This window comes from Amblyomma maculatum, chromosome 7 (genome assembly GCF_055883805.1).
Source record: "Amblyomma maculatum isolate TAMU_Amacu chromosome 7, ASM5588380v1, whole genome shotgun sequence".
Taxonomy (NCBI): Eukaryota; Metazoa; Arthropoda; class Arachnida; order Ixodida; family Ixodidae; genus Amblyomma; species Amblyomma maculatum.
Genome location: NC_139350.1, coordinates 82,806,754 through 82,816,811, shown reverse-complemented (window position 1 = coordinate 82,816,811; position 10,058 = coordinate 82,806,754).

Sequence of the window (10,058 nt, the reverse complement as noted above, 5' to 3'; positions counted from 1 at the left end):
GGCTTCGCGCACCATTCGCAAAGGTGAGCGCAGTGACCTTCCGTACACCAACTCGGCTGGGCTAAATCCAGTGGATTCGTGCGGCACTGACCGCAAAGCGAAAAGCGCTGCAGGCAGGCAGGTATCCCATTCGCGCTTGTTTTCATAGCACAGTTCCCTCAGGACTCGTTTGAGAACAGAGTGCCATCTTTCTACGCTGTTGCTCTGCGGATGATGGATCGAGCTATGCACTACCTTAATGCCGCATCGCTCGAGAAATGAGGTGGTGAGGACACTCGTGAAAACGCTACCCTGATCACTTTGGACCTCGGAAGGGAATCCAACTCGTGCAAACACTGACAGCAGCGAATCCACTACACTCTCGGACGTCACCTCGCGCAGCGGAACAGCCTCTGGAAACTTTGTGGCTGGGCATAACATAGTGAGGATATAACGGTACCCTGACTCTGTCACAGGAAGTGGCCCAACTACATCTATTACTAACCGGTGAAACGGCTCGGTAATGATTGGTACTAACACCATCGGAGCTTTCCACTTATCTTGCGCCTTTCCAACCCGCTGGCACGTGTCGCATGACCGTACAAAATTTTCCGTGTCCTTAAAACATCCAGGCCAATAGTATTCTTGCAACAGCCTCTGCTTTGTTTTCTTTATTCCAAGGTGACATGACCACGAGCTGCCATGGGAAAGTCGCAGTAAGTCTCCGCGGTACTTTTGGGGAACGACTAATTGGTCCCGCTCTACTCCGCGCTTATCCTTGAATAAGCGATACAGCACTCCCTTTCTCATCTCGAAAGAAATATTGTTTGCTGTCTTAGTGGCGCGGTGGCGCTCCCTTATCTCCTGTATCTTGGGATCATTGGCTTGCTCTATAGCTAAGTCCTCTCGGGTTCCACTTAAAAGTCTCGTGAGATTACTAGACACTGGCGGCAAGAGGTTACTCTCAAGAACGTCCTCATTCCGCGTCTCATCAAGCTCCCTTTCAAGTTGACATATCTGAGATGCCTCGCTCTCAAAGTTTTCTGAACTGCTATCTTCCGCATTTACCACTGTTTTAACTGCCGTTTCCTCCGCTGTGGATTTTTCTGGAATGAGCAGTGTAGCTAGTTCTCGCGCCTTTGAACGTGTTAAGGCTTGCACAACTCTGTCTCCGAAAAGGATGCCCCTCTTTCGCAGCAGCATGTCCGATTTGTTGGAGAACAAATACGGATAGCACTTAGGAAGCTTTCCTGAAACGGCAGCCTCGGTTGTTAATTCGCCGAAAGGGCCCTCGATGACCACGTTCGCGATCGGCAAGCACACACTCTGTTCCTCAACTACCTGTCGGATCCATGCACACTGTCCTGTATAGTCGGAAGGCGATACATACGCCGGATGGACAACATCCATCGTTGCGGCCGAATCGCGCAGTACCTTGCAAGGCTTCCCGTTGACTACTAGGTCATGCAGGTAGGGTTCTAAAAGCTGCATATTTTCATCGCAGTCCCTGACATACGAGAAAGCAATCTTTTCTTTCCGGCAGTTGACGGCAATGTGACCCTGCTCATTACACCTAAAGCATGTGAGCGGCTTCCTAGCCTCAAGCTTATTCTTTGTGTTCTGCACGTTGGTCACTTCCCCACTTTTCTCACTGCCGTCCTTTCTAGGGAATTTGCCTGAAGAAACCTTCATTTCTTCGTTTCCAACTCTAGCAAAGTGCCTTTCCTGACGGTTTTTCACACTGAACTTGGGATTGCGGGGCCTATCCACTGCTGGGTTGCTGAATTGTCGGCGCGAAGCATACTCCTCAATAAGTTCGGCAGCTTCAGTTGCCGACTTAATTTCGCCTCGGTCCTGTAACCAATTTCTTTCTTTTTCTGGGAGGCAGTTATAAAACTGCTCCAAAAGAATTCGCTCGACTACAGCGTCCCTATCACTGTAGGAATCTGTGCTCTTTAGCCACTCGCCCAAATTTACTCTTAAATTGTACAGGAATTCAGGGTAACTCTCGTCCCTGGACTTAGTAGCTTTCCGAAAACGTTGTCTGAACGCCTCGGCGCTAAGCCTATACTTTCTCAGAAGGCAAGCTTTGACCTTCTCGTAGTTGTCCGCGTCCTCCTTGCTTAGCCGCGCGACAACCTCCGCTGCCTCGCAGGGCAGAACCGTCAATAATCTCTGAGACCAAGTGTCTCGCTGGAAGGACAGTTTTTCGCAGGTTCGCTCAAAGTTAGCCAGATACAGACCGATATCCCCTGATATCACATATGGCTGCATGTACTTTGACATCTTGAAATCTGCCTCCTTGTTGAGACGAGGTACCGCTAGCTGGGGACAATCGCCCGACCTCTTGCTCAACTCTAGTTCTAATTTCCGGAGCTCAATTTCTTGGTCCAGCTTTTTTGCTTCTCTTTCACGCTTCTTTTCCTCTTTTTCCCACTCACGTTCGCGCTCACGCCTCTTTTCCTCTTTTTCCCGCTCTTTCTGCTGTCTGAGCTGCTCCTTTTTTTGGGCGATGAGGTTCCATGCTTCACTGAGCTCCTCATCATCGGCTCCCAAATCTGTGATTGCCTTTATAATCAAAGGTTTTCGTGCCAAACCACTTGTATCAATTCCCAATTCCTCACACAATTGCAACAGTTCCGGTTTCTGCAGCTTTTGTAGGTCCATGATCGCTCCGAGTGTCGGCTACTTCCAAAACAACTGTGCAAACTACCAAACCTAAAGGCGTTTCCACACTCTTTTTACCAGTTCTAAAATCTAACCCTGTTCCAGAACCTGGTCCACATCAGAAGAAAAGCCAAGCACTCACCCACACATGCGATCGATGTTCCGAGCTGCCCTCTTGGCCGATTGTTGCTCCTGCTTGTTGCTTGAGATGCCACCTCCGATCACAAGGTGTTGTGGCTTGTAGCTTCAGATCCACCTCCAATCACCAGATGTTGTGGCTTGTAGATTCAGATCCCACCTCCAGTCATCAGATGTTGTGGCTTGTAGATTCAGATCCCAACGCTGGTCACCAGTGTTGGGGCTTGTAGATTCAGATCCTACCGCTGATCACCAGTTGTCGTGACGCTGGGGCTACGTCGACCCGGCCTTCACTTGGTAGCGCGCAGAGACTCGGGGTTGAAGAAGGACTGAATCTTCTAAGTTGGTGAAATATGTACAAGCAGGTTTACTGGCACTTTGAGAAAACGTATTTACAAGAATATTTACATGAAAAAGAAGGGTACATCAGCAAAATGGCAAGCGTTAAGAGTTCATAGCGAGAAGCGACTGGATGAGCCGTTTACCCAGGGCCCAGAGCGACATTTCGTGCTCTGCAGCGTCCTTAAAACCCCCCTATGTCCAGCCCCTCTCTGAAGATGTTGACCAACCAAATCCAGGGCACGCCCCTCAGGTATCGGCATCCAATCGAACACATCACTGCACTGATGGTCTGAAGCACTGACTGGTCCGGCATTCATTCGTTGGGCGTGATCACTTGTTGGCGGGAAAAGCTTGGGAACGGCGAGGAGAGGAGGTACATTTCTATTCTTCAACAAAGAAACCACAGGCTGGTTCTGAAAAGGGGTTTTACTTCTCAGAAACCCGAGTGCACGTGGCGCCGCATAGGGCTCCCAACATTGTCCCTTTTCGACAATTGCAAATCTTTCCTGCATTCCCGGGAAATCACTTAATGGCCGTATGAGTCATGCTCCTTTCTTGTCCTGTACGTCAGCGAACATGTCACTCTGTCGTCTCCTTTGGATAGGAGGCATTCATCACTGGAGGATAGCACTTCTCGACTGGAAGGGTGAACAAAAGAAAGAAAGCACTTCCTGCTATTTCCCGCAGGGGGACGTTTCTTTGTGTTTTTCCAGACGTTCTCTTGACAAGGTCAATTTGCCATTTGCAGGTTGTCCACAAAGCAAAACATGCTTACAAAACAGGATTCCTGGAAACAGGCTCACTTAGAGCCATTGGACCATCACCACATATTCACAAAACTTAACCATGCCCACAGGCGAACAATAGAGCGCGCAATTGCGGATGCTTGGTCGTAACAGCGGAAACAAAACGGCAGTGGTGGTTCACAGACGCAGCAGTGGGGTCGCTTGCAACCTGGCGAGGCGAAAGACGAAAGACATCTAGTGCGGGGGTTGGCCGCCGCGCGAGAGAGGCTGTTCTTTTTTTTTTTTTTTTCAAAGACGTGGGGAGGGGAAGTCGTCGGCGCATTGCCATTGGAAGCAAATTCGAGCCAAAGCCTCCCATCCTTCTCTGCTTCGTGTTTTTTTTTTTTTTACCCTCTTCTTTCAAAGCAGGATATGTTCGTAAACGTAGCGCTCGCGTGTGCAGTGCGATGCGGCCCCCTAAGGGCTGAAAGTCCTCCGGGCAGAGAACGAGTGGAGGCATTCTTTGGTTTCTTTTCAGCTTGGTTTGCAAAACCCACATGGTGCGTGCGTGTGTCCGATGAAAGACATGAAAGTAGTGGAAGGAAGTTCCGGTGACGGTGTTAGAAAGCAGACCTGTCAGGGCTTTTTCAAGAAGGGAACAATCGTCGCGTGTGAGTTGCGCCCGATGCAACATTTCCTGGAAGAGGCGATGCGCTACCCTCATTACCAGTGATTCCCATATGACTAAGTATCCGCCGAAGAGTGTCAAATGGCATCATCTAGAGCCGTGTGGAGACGAACGGAAGAGTTCTACGGCGGGAAGCTCTGAGGGCTTACCAGAAGTGTAGAATGAATGAATGAAAAACTTTATTCAGACAAAGGCAATTCTCGGTACATGGGTGGCTCCAGTGGCCTTTGCCGTCTTGCGCGCTCTGTAGATCAGTTTGAGCTGGTCATCAGGCGTCGAGCAGGACAGCACAGTCTCCCAAGATATACAGAAGATTTCTCGGAAAAAAATTTGTATATGTGGGTTGCAGAAACCTAGAAGTCAGCTTCTCTGCAGACCAAAAACCCCTTCACCATGGCGGCCAAACCTGTTTTGGGGGCAGAAATTAGGTGCAGTGCAGGAGACGTCTATGGTGGCAATAATGGTCACGTCCATTTCCTGCACCCTTTTTCTTGTCGCAATTATCGAATTAAGAACTCCTCCATTTGTGAGTGCCATTCATAACGCCTCCCCCGCCTCTACCTCCTCCAGGCTCTCAATAGTGAAGGAATTCTGCTCAACAGGTTTGTGCATGACATCATTCTGGACATAGAAGTATTCGGTGCTGCACCCAACTTCTGTCCCCAAAACAGGTTTGGCTGCCATGGTGAAGGGGTTTTCGCTCTGCAGAAAAGCTGACTTCTAGGTTTCTGCAACCAACGCCGTTTTTGCCATTTCAAAAAGTTGCAAGTTTGGAGCCGGCCGGTTGCATACACACTAAACATTTCTCGTAAATTACTTTCTTAGTGAATAAGTTTACGACACTTTTGCTAATAGAAAAATCAAAGAGAAAGCGTTTTGATTAAATGTGTGTTTTATTAAAAATCGTGAACTTTGATTCAGGAGCAGCGCGCTGCACAAAAGTCCATTTTCAGCCCTTTATTCTGGCATGATGCTCCTACATTTTTCCGCTGAAACTTTTTTCCTGCAAATATGGAGGTTATATTCTCTATTTAAGGCGAAAAGTGCAGTTGTTAGACTGAAAACATTTTTTCCATGATGCTTCAATATCGGGCTGAGGTTCAAAAACGTCAAGAAAACGAGGAAATTTGATTTGAATTAAAAAAAAAACATCATCTTCGACTTTTTTTTAATTTATCAGAATAATCCCACATGTCTCGTAATTATAACGCGCTGAAAAAGTGTTGCATTATATTGTTTGAAATTACAAAAATAAATACAAACTCAAGCTCATGATTGAATTGCTGGGGATTTCGTAGTATTACCCTTGGAAAGCTTAACTGCGAAAGGGTAAATAAATTCGGCGCAATGAAAATGCAAGCGAATTTCCTTTCGCACGGTTTACAAAAGCCTCATCAACCCCCGGGTTTATTTTTTGCGATTACAGTGTGCTAAAATTGGAGCAAATTCGCTTCTTGGCATAATTTCTTAAGGACTGCTTAACGTCCGTCAAACTTGTCCGCGCTGTGTAGGTTCTACATTGTATGCGGCGCTTTGCTATGCAATAGACTATTTATTGATAGAGAATAACTGCACTTTTAAAATCTTTTTGAATCTGCATACATAACAGGAATCTGGGGGGATCTCGCCAAAAGTGTTAAATATAGCGTTCTTGATTTCTGTGCGCTCTTACCGATGTACGACCACACCATCTTCCTGTCTCCTCCGCGCATACAAGGTGGCCGTTTCTGAGATAGCTACTACGGCGATGGCTACAAGCGATACCCATGATAGCGGCGCGGGTTAGCGAAATGATATCTTCGGCGTTGTCGGTGACGGCTCACTCCTCCCTCCTTGAATTCGCACATCTTTTTTGTTGGTACTCTTGTCTGGAGCAATCGAGTTCATCCGTAGTGTAATATTCTAAAACCACAGTGATGTCTTCCTGCTGTAGCTTACACCTAGTGAATCTCTCGAAAGGGGACCACACGCCTTCCTGTTCTGCCATCTTCCTCGCTTTTTGAATTATGCACCTTGTTGCCTCAGGTACGATGACCAGTACATCTTTCACAGTAGTAGTAGTAGTGTCAGCAGCTGGCAAGGTCCTTAAAATGATGAGCATCGGTTGTAGGCGGCATGAAGGTTGCTTTCCCAGCTACTACAATTCGCACACTCGTCTACTGGTACAACAGAGGTACCGGGGACAGGAAATGTTGCCTGTGTCTCACATCGGATTTGCCTGACCACCACTCTTGTCACCACTCCCTGCTTTCGCTTTGCATATGAAAGTCTTAGACGTTTCTTCACAATGTTCAGTGGATTGAAGGGCGAAATTTCGGAAGACCTACCCTGGTGTTTAAGTTTTCCACTATTTCCTGCTCTGGGAGGAATTGTTCGCCTACTTCCATTCCGTCTTTCTGCATGTTATCTATGTCTTCCTTGTAGCGGCGGTAACAGTTCTGACAGATTACGTCGCTTTCAAGCAAACGGAGAGCTGCTCCGGGAAGAAGGACTTTTCTGAGAGCCGCGACATTGAGATCCACTACACTACGAAAATTTCTTCCGCTTTCAATTTTTATTATTATGTCTCTTTGAGTGGTCAGCGCAAAACATTCGCCTCGGATAGTTGTTCATGGTGCGAAACGCTCACCTCTTTTGAAGTGTCTTCCGAAAAATAGCTGTTAGCAGACGCAGATCCCAGAGCACATTTTCCAGTCGCACTTCACTGGCTATGAACCGGCAACACTGTTGTTGTATAAGCCGTATATGCAGTGCAGTGCGTATCATCTGATGTGCCAAGCACTCTCGCGGAGGGAGCTCTACAGCGCGCAGAGAAGCCTGAGAGAAAAAGCGACCTCACCGGATTCGAAGCCCGATAACATCCACTCACGGATAGATTGGGCTACGTGTAAGGCCATAGCTCAAACAGATGTGTTAAGCGTTCGGAGAAGAGGTAGTTTGCGCGTGAGGCCGATGGGATCGAGCTTAACTCCCCAAGCGGCGGCGGCAAAAGGGGTGCTATCACAGCCGGGATCGGGCTGGGGGTTATATACGCCTACGGAGCGGATGCAGTCGTGAGCAGCGGCATCTCGTTAAAGATACATTGAGAGCAGCAACGCGCGTCTTGAATACGTATCTATAGACTACCACTAAATGCCTGAGCTCTAAAATTACGAGCTAAAGTATGCTGCGAGACATGTCCCAGTCTCATGCAAGTTTTCAAAGCGAATGCGAGTTTTTGTCTTATATGATGGCTAAAAACACAAAGAATTTGCACTTACGCACTACACAACTACGCCGCTGAATATGTAGAAATATACCTAGCCTTTTCTAGGTCGAAGTTTAGTAGAAGACACTTTTCAAGAGCAAATTTAAGAAATTCCAATGATTGAAAACATTAACCTAAATTTGTATTGATTTTTATAATTTCCGGCAATATAAATGCAACATCTTTCAGCACGTTATAATTACGAGACATGTGGGATCATTCTGTTAAATTAAAAAAAAATCGAAGATGTTTTTCTTCATTCAAATCAATTTTGCTCGTTTCTTAACGTTTTTGAAACTCAGCAGATGTTGAGGTGCCATGGAAAAAAAAATAATTTTTACAGTCTAACAACTGCACTTTTCGCTTAAAATAGAGAATTTAATCTCCATATTGCAGGTACAAAAGTCTAAGCGGAAAAATCTAGGAGCATCATGCCAGAATAAAGGGCTCGATCAAAATTGACTTTTGTGCAGCACGCTGCTCCTGAATCACGCACGTGATTCACGTGAATCACGAGGGTTCGCGATTTTTATTAAAACACACATCGCAGCATAAAAGCTTTTTTTAGTGTTTTTAATAGTAAAAGTTGCGTAAACTTATTCGCTAACAAAATAATTCACGAGAAATGTTTAGTGTGTATGCAACCAGGCTCCAAACTTGCAACTTTTTGAAATGGCAAAAACGGCGTTTTTACCTATAGTGATAGTATACGATTTTTTCCGAAAAATCTACTGCATATCTTGCAAAACTAAGGTTCATTCCTTTGTGCCGGGACATTTGTCCACCACATATAAAACTTTTATTGAAAACAAAAAATAGTCATGGGGCCTCAATTTTCGTTATTTGAACAATATATATATATATATATATATATATATATATATATATATATATATATATATATATATATATATATATATATATATATATATATATATATATATTATTATTATTATTATTATTATTATTATTATTATTATTATTATATAGCAAAACCACCTTGCTAGGGCACGAATTGCTGGCTATCAACAGGAACATCGCCAAGAAAGCTGACAACGAAAACAAAGAGAGATGCATTTTGGACGGGGTGGACAGCTTATCGAGGACCGCGTGCAAGGCAAAGGCAACAACGACGACGCAAGAATCGGGAAAGGTGCTGAACTTTTTTAGAAATAATAATGCGCGGCTGATGCAGGCTGATAAAGATGGAGTGTTTGTAATTGTCTCGGAAGGTAGGTTCAGTGATAAGGCCGGACAGGCAATAAGGAAGAACTTTAAACAAGTTAGTAGGGGAGTAATTAGAGTAAAGAGCAAGGCTCAAAAAATGTGCAATGAATTAGGTCTAGATCGGTTAGCCAAAGAGATTAATAAATGCAAAGGGAACTCGCTGCACGTATTTTTCGCAGCAAAGACGCATAAAGTAGATGTACTGTTTAGGACTATTGTTAGCGAAACAGGTTCTTGGCAAAAACAGGTAAGCTTGTATCTGAAAAAGCATTTACAAAAGCTTCGAGTAAACGATCCGTTCGCTACCAAGAATTCGAAGGAAGTTACAGCGTACCTGGAACAAAATAGAAACTTTGGATACATGTTTTCTGTTGATGTGGAGGACCTTTTTTATTCGGTTCCTCATGACGAGCTTCTAGTTTCTGTTAAAACCTGTATAGAAGAAAATGGAGAAGTGTCCTTTCAAAACTCTTTGGGTATGAATGCAAACAATTTTATTACTGTTCTTGAATAGCACTTTTATAGAATATGACAACAAGTTTTACTTACAAAGGCAAGGTATTTGCATTGGATCTTGCGTGGCGCCTGTATTGTGTAATTTTTTCTTATCCTATATTGACCGCACCCTGACGACTGCATTAGAAGGCATGAAAGTTTTAAAAGTGTACAGATATGTAGACGACTTTTTATTTCTCTTAAAGCAGGATGATGGGGATTTTACTGAGTTGACGACTAAAATTTTAGAACAGTTTAAAATAGTGGGTAAGGGCTTGACTTTCACGCATGAAGCCCCCAAAGCAAACACCTTACAGTTTTTGGACTTGCAACTGTCCCTTTCCAATAATCACCTGTGTTGGATGTACCACCCCAGAGTAGCGAAGGATCTTCTACCATTTGAATCGGCACACTCCAAGACGGTCAAAAGAGGCATTGCTACCCTTTGTCTTGAGTCCGCACTCATGAAGTCATGCGAGCACAAAATGAGTGAAAGCTTCGAAAACCAAATGTCTCGATTGGAAGCGGCGGGCTACCCCTGTGCGATCCG